The sequence below is a fragment of the Sphaerodactylus townsendi genome, linkage group LG02, assembly GCF_021028975.2.
Source record: "Sphaerodactylus townsendi isolate TG3544 linkage group LG02, MPM_Stown_v2.3, whole genome shotgun sequence".
Classification (NCBI taxonomy): domain Eukaryota; kingdom Metazoa; phylum Chordata; class Lepidosauria; order Squamata; family Sphaerodactylidae; genus Sphaerodactylus; species Sphaerodactylus townsendi.
In genome coordinates, this window is record NC_059426.1 from 77,176,357 (window position 1) to 77,185,678 (window position 9,322).

The following is a 9,322-nucleotide window of genomic DNA, read 5'->3' on the forward strand; positions in this document are numbered from 1 at the left end:
GGGGGGGGGTGGGGGGGGGGGGGGGTGGGGGGGGGGGGGGGTGGGGGGGGGGGGGGGTGGGGGGGGGGGGGGGTGGGGGGGGGGGGGGGTGGGGGGGGGGGGGGGTGGGGGGGGGGGGGGGTGGGGGGGGGGGGGGGTGGGGGGGGGGGGGGGTGGGGGGGGGGGGGGGTGGGGGGGGGGGGGGGTGGGGGGGGGGGGGGGTGGGGGGGGGGGGGGGTGGGGGGGGGGGGGGGTGGGGGGGGGGGGGGGTGGGGGGGGGGGGGGGTGGGGGGGGGGGGGGGTGGGGGGGGGGGGGGGTGGGGGGGGGGGGGGGTGGGGGGGGGGGGGGGTGGGGGGGGGGGGGGGTGGGGGGGGGGGGGGGTGGGGGGGGGGGGGGGTGGGGGGGGGGGGGGGTGGGGGGGGGGGGGGGTGGGGGGGGGGGGGGGTGGGGGGGGGGGGGGGTGGGGGGGGGGGGGGGTGGGGGGGGGGGGGGGTGGGGGGGGGGGGGGGTGGGGGGGGGGGGGGGTGGGGGGGGGGGGGGGTGGGGGGGGGGGGGGGTGGGGGGGGGGGGGGGTGGGGGGGGGGGGGGGTGGGGGGGGGGGGGGGTGGGGGGGGGGGGGGGTGGGGGGGGGGGGGGGTGGGGGGGGGGGGGGGTGGGGGGGGGGGGGGGTGGGGGGGGGGGGGGGTGGGGGGGGGGGGGGGTGGGGGGGGGGGGGGGTGGGGGGGGGGGGGGGTGGGGGGGGGGGGGGGTGGGGGGGGGGGGGGGTGGGGGGGGGGGGGGGTGGGGGGGGGGGGGGGTGGGGGGGGGGGGGGGTGGGGGGGGGGGGGGGTGGGGGGGGGGGGGGGTGGGGGGGGGGGGGGGTGGGGGGGGGGGGGGGTGGGGGGGGGGGGGGGTGGGGGGGGGGGGGGGTGGGGGGGGGGGGGGGTGGGGGGGGGGGGGGGTGGGGGGGGGGGGGGGTGGGGGGGGGGATGCTGGCAGGGGATGATGGGAACTGTAGTCCATAACATCTGGAGGGCCGTGAATTTGACACCTGTGGTCTAGAAGGTAGGTTTACAGCAGCAATTGCCTTCATAGCCATTTGTATAAAGTTTTCCTTCATCCAGCGTGGGAGCCAGTGTGGTGCAGTGGTTAAGAGCAGGTGGACTCTAATCTGGAGAACCGGGAAATGATCAAGAAGATGACTAAACAAACCGATGATCTCAGATGGAGATGTCAAGAAGAAGTTGGATCCTTCTTCCCGTATGTGGTGAACTTGCAATTTTTTTAAAAGAAGTATTGAATAGAAGTACACATGAAAATGCAAAAAAATATATAAACAAAAATGTCCCTTTACTGCCAAAAAATGTTACTGTGCATCCTGTTGGAAAATCTTCCTAAGAAGCTTAATGAACTTTTTTCGTACTTCTTATCAGCAGCAATCATCAGTAATAATTGCATCTCACTGGAAAACTGATAAAATATTTTAACACAGAACTTTGGGAAGATAAAATTAGAGAATATGCTATAATGACTAAACTAAAAAACCTCATCAACTGATGGTAAAAACATGAATTTGATGAGAAAGGGGAACTTTATTTCTTATTTGAGGCTGAATAGACTGTAAGACTAATAATAAGAACATTAATTTGCTGATGATCAAGATACAAGAGATTGTCTAGCAATGATGCTGTAGAGCCATTGGAGAGAAGGTAGTGAACTTTAAAACTGCAATGTTTTCTCTTATAATATCAGTTTTATAATCTCAAGATCCAATGTGTTAGAGCTAATATTCATACCATTTTTGAGTAGCTGTATTACTTTTCTTTGTTTGTTCTTTGTTTTTGTTCTTTTCTTTTTTCTTCTGTTTTATATTTCTTTTCTTGTTTGTTAACTATATTGAAAAAACTCCACATGAATGGTGGACTCTTATCTGGTGAGCTGGATTTGTTTCCCCATTCCTACTAGGTGACCTTGGGCTAGTCACAGTTCTTTGGAACACTCTCATCCCCACCTACCTCACAAGGTGTCTGTTGTGGTGAGAGGAAGGAAAAGGAGATTAAAAGCCCCTTTGAGTCTCCTTATAGGAAAGAAGGGGAGGGTATGAATCCAAACTCTTCTTCATCATCCCCTTAGAAGAAGACAGATCATGCAACCAGTTAAATAAAGGTACTAAAAATAGCCACCAAATGTGGCTACAAAATAGGAAAGAATCTATTGATGGGGTCATACATTCAGGGATGTGGGGAATACTCAAGTTGAGCATGGAGTGCAAGCAGAGGCACAAACATTTTATCCTTCAATCCATATCAGAAGATACTGGGGTGTATAGATAGGCACATTTTTCAAAGCGGGGAAGAAGTGTTTACAAAACAACATGCCCATTTTAGCTCAGTGGCATTCAGAATAATGGTGCTCCTTCTCTCTCCCTGCAAAAAAGAAGGGGGGGGGGTGGAAGTCATCTCTCCCAAAGCCATTCCTTAGTAAACTCATGAGAAGCAGTTTGTTCTACAACCCCTTGGGCAAGAGAGAACACACTGTTCGCTCCCCAAGCTGGAATGTCACATTATCTTCTAGGCATTGCCAGGCAATACCAGCCGGCCAACCTTTGCCATCTAGACAAAGAAATGATGAATAGCAGCAATTCATGATTATGCAGAGGTGTATTCTCTGGCCCTTCCATTGATGAAGTCGGATTGCAAGATGTGAGACCACCAATGGATTCTCTTTTTATTTTTATGCAGAGTGCTACTTTCAGCTCCTAGCAAAAGCTGCAAGCTTATATTCTGGATATCAGCTGACTTTGAGTCATCTTCTGTTATGGAAGTGCTTTCTGAGTCAGTGCAAGCTGAAAATGGCACATTGCATGGAAGAAAAGGAGCAGCCTGTTATATGTATTGGCATTAAGCAACGTATTGAGATGCACTTAATAACAAGTCTTCCTTCACAACAGAGGGAAATATTTTAGAAGGAAAAAGGGGAGAAACATCCCCAAAGCCAATGAAAATGCTACCACAGTTTTTTTTTTTTTTTGGGGGGGGGGGGGGTAGGGGAACCATGAGAATATGTAGTGCCAGCTCTTTGTGTTGTTGGTATGTCCTGTTTTCCTGTAATAGGTTTTTAAAAATACCTTTTCCAACATACCAGACCACTTAACAACACCCCCTTCCTCATAATACAAGTGTTTCATTTATGCAAGGAGCAAAGTTTTGATTTCCCTCACAAAAACAGCATAATATTTGAAATTAACCCAACTGAAACATCTAAAACAGAATATTTGTCTTAGGTAAAATAAAATATTTCTGCAATTGTTCGTTCCTCTCCAGGCCTAGAAACAAACTAGGGAAAAGTCGTTCTTCAAGAACTGCCCATTAGAGAAATGCAAGGTGTTAAAGCCTGTTGACTCTGTTGCCTTTCCCTTTCCCACTGATGTACAAACACTATTCCACATTTATGAGAAGGCTACAGGAACCAACCGCAAGATTACCAATCCTGGAGCAGTCTCTTTGCGTTAAACATGCGCCAATCAAGGAAGTACAAGTACTACCACAATTTACATCTTTGTCATCTGTGCCCCAACACTGCATCAACATGCTCTTTTTAAAAAATCAATCCGCCAGATCATCCAGATAAGTGAAATTTCTTTATATATATTCTAATTCCATGGAAGATGTGTGGTATGCTGCAAGGAAACTTAAACAAAATAATCTGAAAAGCCTTGTTTGTCAGGATAAAAGATGTTCTTTCCCAAGCAATGGTAGATGACACAGTTTTCAGCTTGCCTTATTTTTAGTAGCTCTTCTGGATCAGAAGATTCTGCAGTTTCTGGATGAGCAAGTTTTCTCTCCCAGTGGAATTTCCTGCCAACTGATTTTAGGAGGTATTATATAAACCTCTGCTTACATTCATGCAAAAGCACTGTGATTTTCCAGTGCTTGAGAAGAATGCTGCTGTCAGTCCAATGTGGCAATAATGTTCTTCTAGGATGTAACCGGCAGACTTACAAACTTGGGGGACATTTACAAGGAAGACAGACCACTGTGCTTGGCCTTGGACAGGTCCCTGCTGACCACCACCAGAAAGATGAGAGGAATAAAATTAACATACCTTTAAAAAAATTAAAAGGCATAAGAAAAATACTTTTATTTCAGTCTTCCTACATTTAAAGCATTACTATCCCTCCTTCTTGGACAGCACAGAGAATATTCATGTTTTGCATAAGCAGCTAGCACTTTGATCTGAAACATTTAGTGTTATAACTGAACAAGATTCTAGAAATTAAATGTTCCATAATACATAGCTGTTAATACTCTCAATTCCAAGTGTTTATGTGCTGGTGACACAGCAAGTATTAGGTAAAGCTAACAGAAGTTAAGAGTATAGCAGTCCTTATATCTGAAGATTTGTGACTTATGCCATGAAAAAGTCAACAGAGAAACTCAGCACAGTTACCTTATTCAGAAAAGCAAAAAACACTGAATAGCATTACAAAACTTCATTAAGATGTCCATTCCACATTGTCCATTAAGCTACCAACATACCATTTATTGTTCATAACTATTTATCTATGCAGAGCAAAAGTAGGCATCCAAGAAAAGAATAAATGCAGTAATTTGCACATTCAACTTGAAATAACACGAAAAGATTAAACTACATTTTTATCTACTGTAGTTGTTGTGATACTCAAACATGGTACACAGACCAGACATCATAATAATGACCAAAATAACTTCAACAAGCAATGGGATTTGTTAGACAGTCATAACATTTCTCCAAAAGTAAATATGTATAAAATTAGATTGCAGAATATTGGATTCAGCACAGTAGGACAAAGCTGATGTAACAGATTGCTAGATCTCTCCCACATGTGCCAAATCATACACTTTACACATTAGTATTCAAAAAGAAAACAACACTGTTGTTATAACCTGCTTTTATTTATCACCCATCTTTTGTTTAAGATCTTGAAGAGGGCTGAGAAAAAAGTGCATGAGGTCCCAAAGTGTGAACTCAGATCACTTCAAACTGCAAATAAAAGGCACAGCAAAGAGGCGATAGCAGCAGTTGTTCAAATCAAGGAAGTTAAGACATCTCAAAAGCTTTCAACTTAGAGCCCAAAGGTTGCAAGAGTAGGAGCAAGGAAGATCTGATCTGGACGGGAGTTCTGCAGTTCCACTGTCACAACTTCCTATATACACAACAAGTTGTTACACATTTGGGCTTAATTTTATATACTCTCTTTGTAAAGGAGTAATCAACCCACCCAACTTCATGCTGACTTTTGGTAGCCTTTAGGTCACATTTGCCATTTTATGCAATGCTGGACTACCTTCTCGCAGTAAGCCTGCATTAGATCCAAACAATTCCCATTTTGCAGGTGGGCCTATCAATTCAGGGCCTGTCAATTTTGCAGGGCACATTTTGCAGGGCCTATCAATTCAGTGCTCAATGCAATAAAAAGTTCACTGGTAGGAAATGCCCTAGAAAGGAAGACCAATAACTATATATTAAAAAGCTGCAGAATTTATGGTTTATGTTGCACAAAAGCCTCCTATTGAACAGTAACATTATATACAGGCAATAAAATTATAGATCAGATGCAACTGGCGTGTTATGTAAACCCATGTACAATCCAATAAGATACAGAAATTGTTCAATATCATATCACCTCTCTTGTAACAACAGGGTCACTGTCAATACTAAAGTGAACATAAGAACATAAGTGCACATTTAAAACCTTATCTTTATATTATTTCAGTATTATTTTTATTCACATACTACTTTTTTTCTGAGCAGGACCCCAGCTGCTTATGACATCATTTTCTTCTCATCCATCCTATCCTCATTTTTGAGATAGTTGATACAAAAAGACTGTGGTAGACCTAGGGCACTGATGGTGAGCCTTTTTGAGACTGAGTGCCCAAATAGCAACCCAAAACCTACTATTGCAAAGTGCCAAAGCAAGAATTTAACCTGAATAACCCCCTCCAGCAGGGGCCAGCCTGCCGTAGCCTCCAGGAAGTCCCACCTGGCCACTCTGCGCCTCTGCCCCCGAGACAGGCAGCCACCCTATGGAGCACAGGCACCAGGCCCGCCAGCCGAGTCCTCCCTGCTCGCTGAGGTGCACGCACATCAAGTCCAGCGACCCAGGTCATCCCTAGATGAGAGCGCGATTTCCCCTCCCACATGGCCGGAACTCTGTGCGGCTGTTGCCCACAGAGGAAGACCTCTGAGTGCCACCTCTGGCACCCGTGCTATAGGTTCGCCACCACTGACCTAGGGGCACCCAGTGAGCTCCCATTGCAAAGCAGGGTTCAATTCCAGTTGCCCCAGGTCCTATAACTCTCTATCCATGATGCAACATCAGCTGTCATACATATAATCAATTAAACAAGCCATTGCTAAAAAACAGATGGAAAGCATCAGCCTTAACAGATTTCACCTGGGCAGACAGAACAGCACAAGATGCAGCCCTCTCTAAGGCAGATTCCACATGGGCCAAAAACAGTGGTGTGAAAACAGTGTGAAAAAGGTATAAACCCTTTTATACTGTTTTAAACCATTTTACACCATTTTCACACCGCTGTTTTTGGCTCATGCAGAATCTGCCTAAGAAACTCTCCATAGCTTACGAAGTGCTTGGCTTCTCTCATGAGAAAACCACACAGAGGGACTGCAGAGATGCTTGCAGGTATCTTGATGTATACTGGAACACTGGGGAGGGGGGGCTGAAATACAAAATACATATGATGAAGACATCCTTTCTCTCCATGCAGCTGGGTTAAAACTGCAATGCTTTCGACTAAGCCAGGCCAGGCCAGGCCAGGCCAGGCCAGAAAAGCTGTAAATAAAGACCTAAAGAAGATGAAAGAGAATAACATGTGACCAGTATATATTCATTATGAGGTCAGAATTTTAGCACTATGTAGTTGTTTAACAAAGTATAGATTTTGCTTTCCTATTTAAGGTGGTTTCTGGTGTTCCGTGCATGTGTGGCTGAAGAAGGGAATGATACATCTGAAAATTTACGGATACTGCCTTGTTTTGTCAATATTTACACTTTCAATAGTGTGTTCCTGAGTGATGAACATCATGGTGGAAAGAAAAAAGAGCTGAATGAATCAATCTACTAGATGGAATCACAACCTTGGAAACTTGGGTTCATGTTGTAGTTTAGTTGGAATTTGCTATGCGTCTCAGGATATCTCACAGTCGGATTTGGTTGCCCATCAGTGAGACAGGAACACATTGACTTATTTACTAGGAGTCTCATAAGGACAAAGGTCATAAGGGATGGTGCAACATATCACGCATGAATGAGTGTGAGATGCAATAAATAAAGCTGACAGAAGCCCACAGGAACTTGATACTTTGTGCTTGATATACAGGAGAAAAAAAGATATAGACACATATTGCCTATCTGGTCAGGTCAGATGTTCTACAGGCATGCTCCTCACCTGCCTCACTGTCAGTCCCTTCACTGTATCCTGCTGTGCCCTCCAGTGAAACTAAAAAGGCCAGGAGAAAGCTGTGACAATTTCATCAAAACCCTTGTCAATTTCTCAGTTGTTACTGCTATTTTTTAATTAAAGGCTACTATGTGGATATAGATGCTCTTTTGAAAGAGAAGAAAACCCTCCAAGAAGTTCCTCTCTCTCCCTTGAGCAACAGCAGCAATGGCGTTAAAAAACAGATGGCTGGGGTAAGGTTGCCCCTGCATCACTGGAATCAATGAGATATCCCCACACCCCTTACATGAGAGATAGTAAAACATTACAGCAGAAGCTTCTCAAATGAGTATAACCCAATGGGAAAATGATTAGAGGAGGATTTTAAAAATGCAACTCAGACTGAATACATTTGTTCTCAGGTGGCACAAAAATGCAACAAGAGTCAGACATGACTGTAAATGCACTGTCCTGCATGACCATCAAATAGATGGAAACTTTGACACAAACGCATTTTAAAAATCCATCCTCCATTTATTTCTACGAACAGCAGGGTAACGGCTCAAAAGTGCTTTGAGTGGTAACGTGTGAAACCTGTGCAAGATCACAGGTCACTGCTTTCCTCCTTGCTGTTAAGGAGAACAGCCCGCCTGTCCCCATTTGCTCTTACATGGAAGGTGTGCTGAGATAGAAGCAGAGGCCACATTCAGCAAACCGATCATCTTGAAAAAGGAAAAAAAATGTCCAAAAGATTATAAAAGACCTCTGCACTGGCAAGTGGCTCACAGCAAAAGCAAGCTGAGTTTCACCCATTAACATCCTTATTGTAAGAGGAAAACAGACAACCATGCCCCATACTCAGACTCATCCATACTTAGGATTCCATACAATTTCCACTAAGATCCAAGAAGTGCCTTGTTCAGGGTTCTCAATTATTTTGGTCCACTGCTCACTTATTTTTTTAAAAAACAGATTTTCATCAGGGCACAGGCAGTCTGCCGGGTTGGACTTGAGGAAGAACCCAGACCTACAGTGTACTCCTGAGCAGAATTTACACCCTTCCCAGCCTGCTAACCTCAAAATGCTTAGGAGGGTGTGACTCCAGTTAGGACTGCCCTGGTAAATCAGCATGTCTTTGTACCTTCGGGGGTGGGCAGTATAACAAATCTAATTAAAAATTATTGTTGTTGTTGTTATTATTATTCCTCCTGCCCAATCTAGAGATCCCAGCAAAAACTGAAGTCAAAGCATTTCCATTTCACATTGCATGTTTATGCTCTTTTGGGGATGGGAGGGGGAGGAGGGATGTACAAGTCAGCTTGTCATTGTTAATGCAGAATGCTCAAGCTTGGTGGTGGTTTATGCTGCAGATGTGAACGACTCCTTTCTTCCTGTGCACCCAGGGAAGTTGGAAGAATGATCAGCAGGCTCCAATGCATTGCTTCTTCTTGAGGGCAGGGAGTTACGGAAGGGGATACAGTGATATCCGAAAAGCAGGTTAGCCGCTGTCACACGCACAGTGGGGTCACTAGTAGCACAATGTGCGTTAGTCAGTGGCTCACCTGCTTCTGGAGGGTTAATCCATCATAGGCAGACTCTGCTTGTGCTTCTAGGATGCCAGCAACAGCCTCCCCATCCCCCCCTGCCCCTACCACCCCAGCTACCTAGAACACACCAGAGAACTGAATCCAACTGCAGAATTGTTACCATGCTTGGCTCACTAAGATCTCTTTGCATTTGCCTTATGCAAAGATTTCCCAAATGTGACATGTACCTCTAGATAAATACAGAAAGCTTCTTATTACAGCACTCAGGCCCATTAAAATCCACACAAGGCTGAAGAAGAGTGTCACAGAAATAGTTTATCATCGTAGCCAGGCATTAGCGCTAGCTGTTTTTAATTCAAAGTATTCCCACC

General features: G+C 46.2%; 1 long non-coding RNA gene across 1 annotated transcript; it reads right to left on the minus strand.

Annotated features, from left to right (window-relative positions):
* Positions 1–4,077: 4,077 nt before the first annotated feature.
* On the minus strand, positions 4,078–8,887 carry LOC125426983. The gene is made up of 2 exons (XR_007243614.1): positions 6,233–8,887; positions 4,078–5,838 (listed from the first exon to the last, which is right to left on the minus strand). It is a non-coding gene; the product is annotated as an uncharacterized LOC125426983 (long non-coding RNA).
* Between the last annotated feature and the right edge of the window lie 435 nt (positions 8,888–9,322).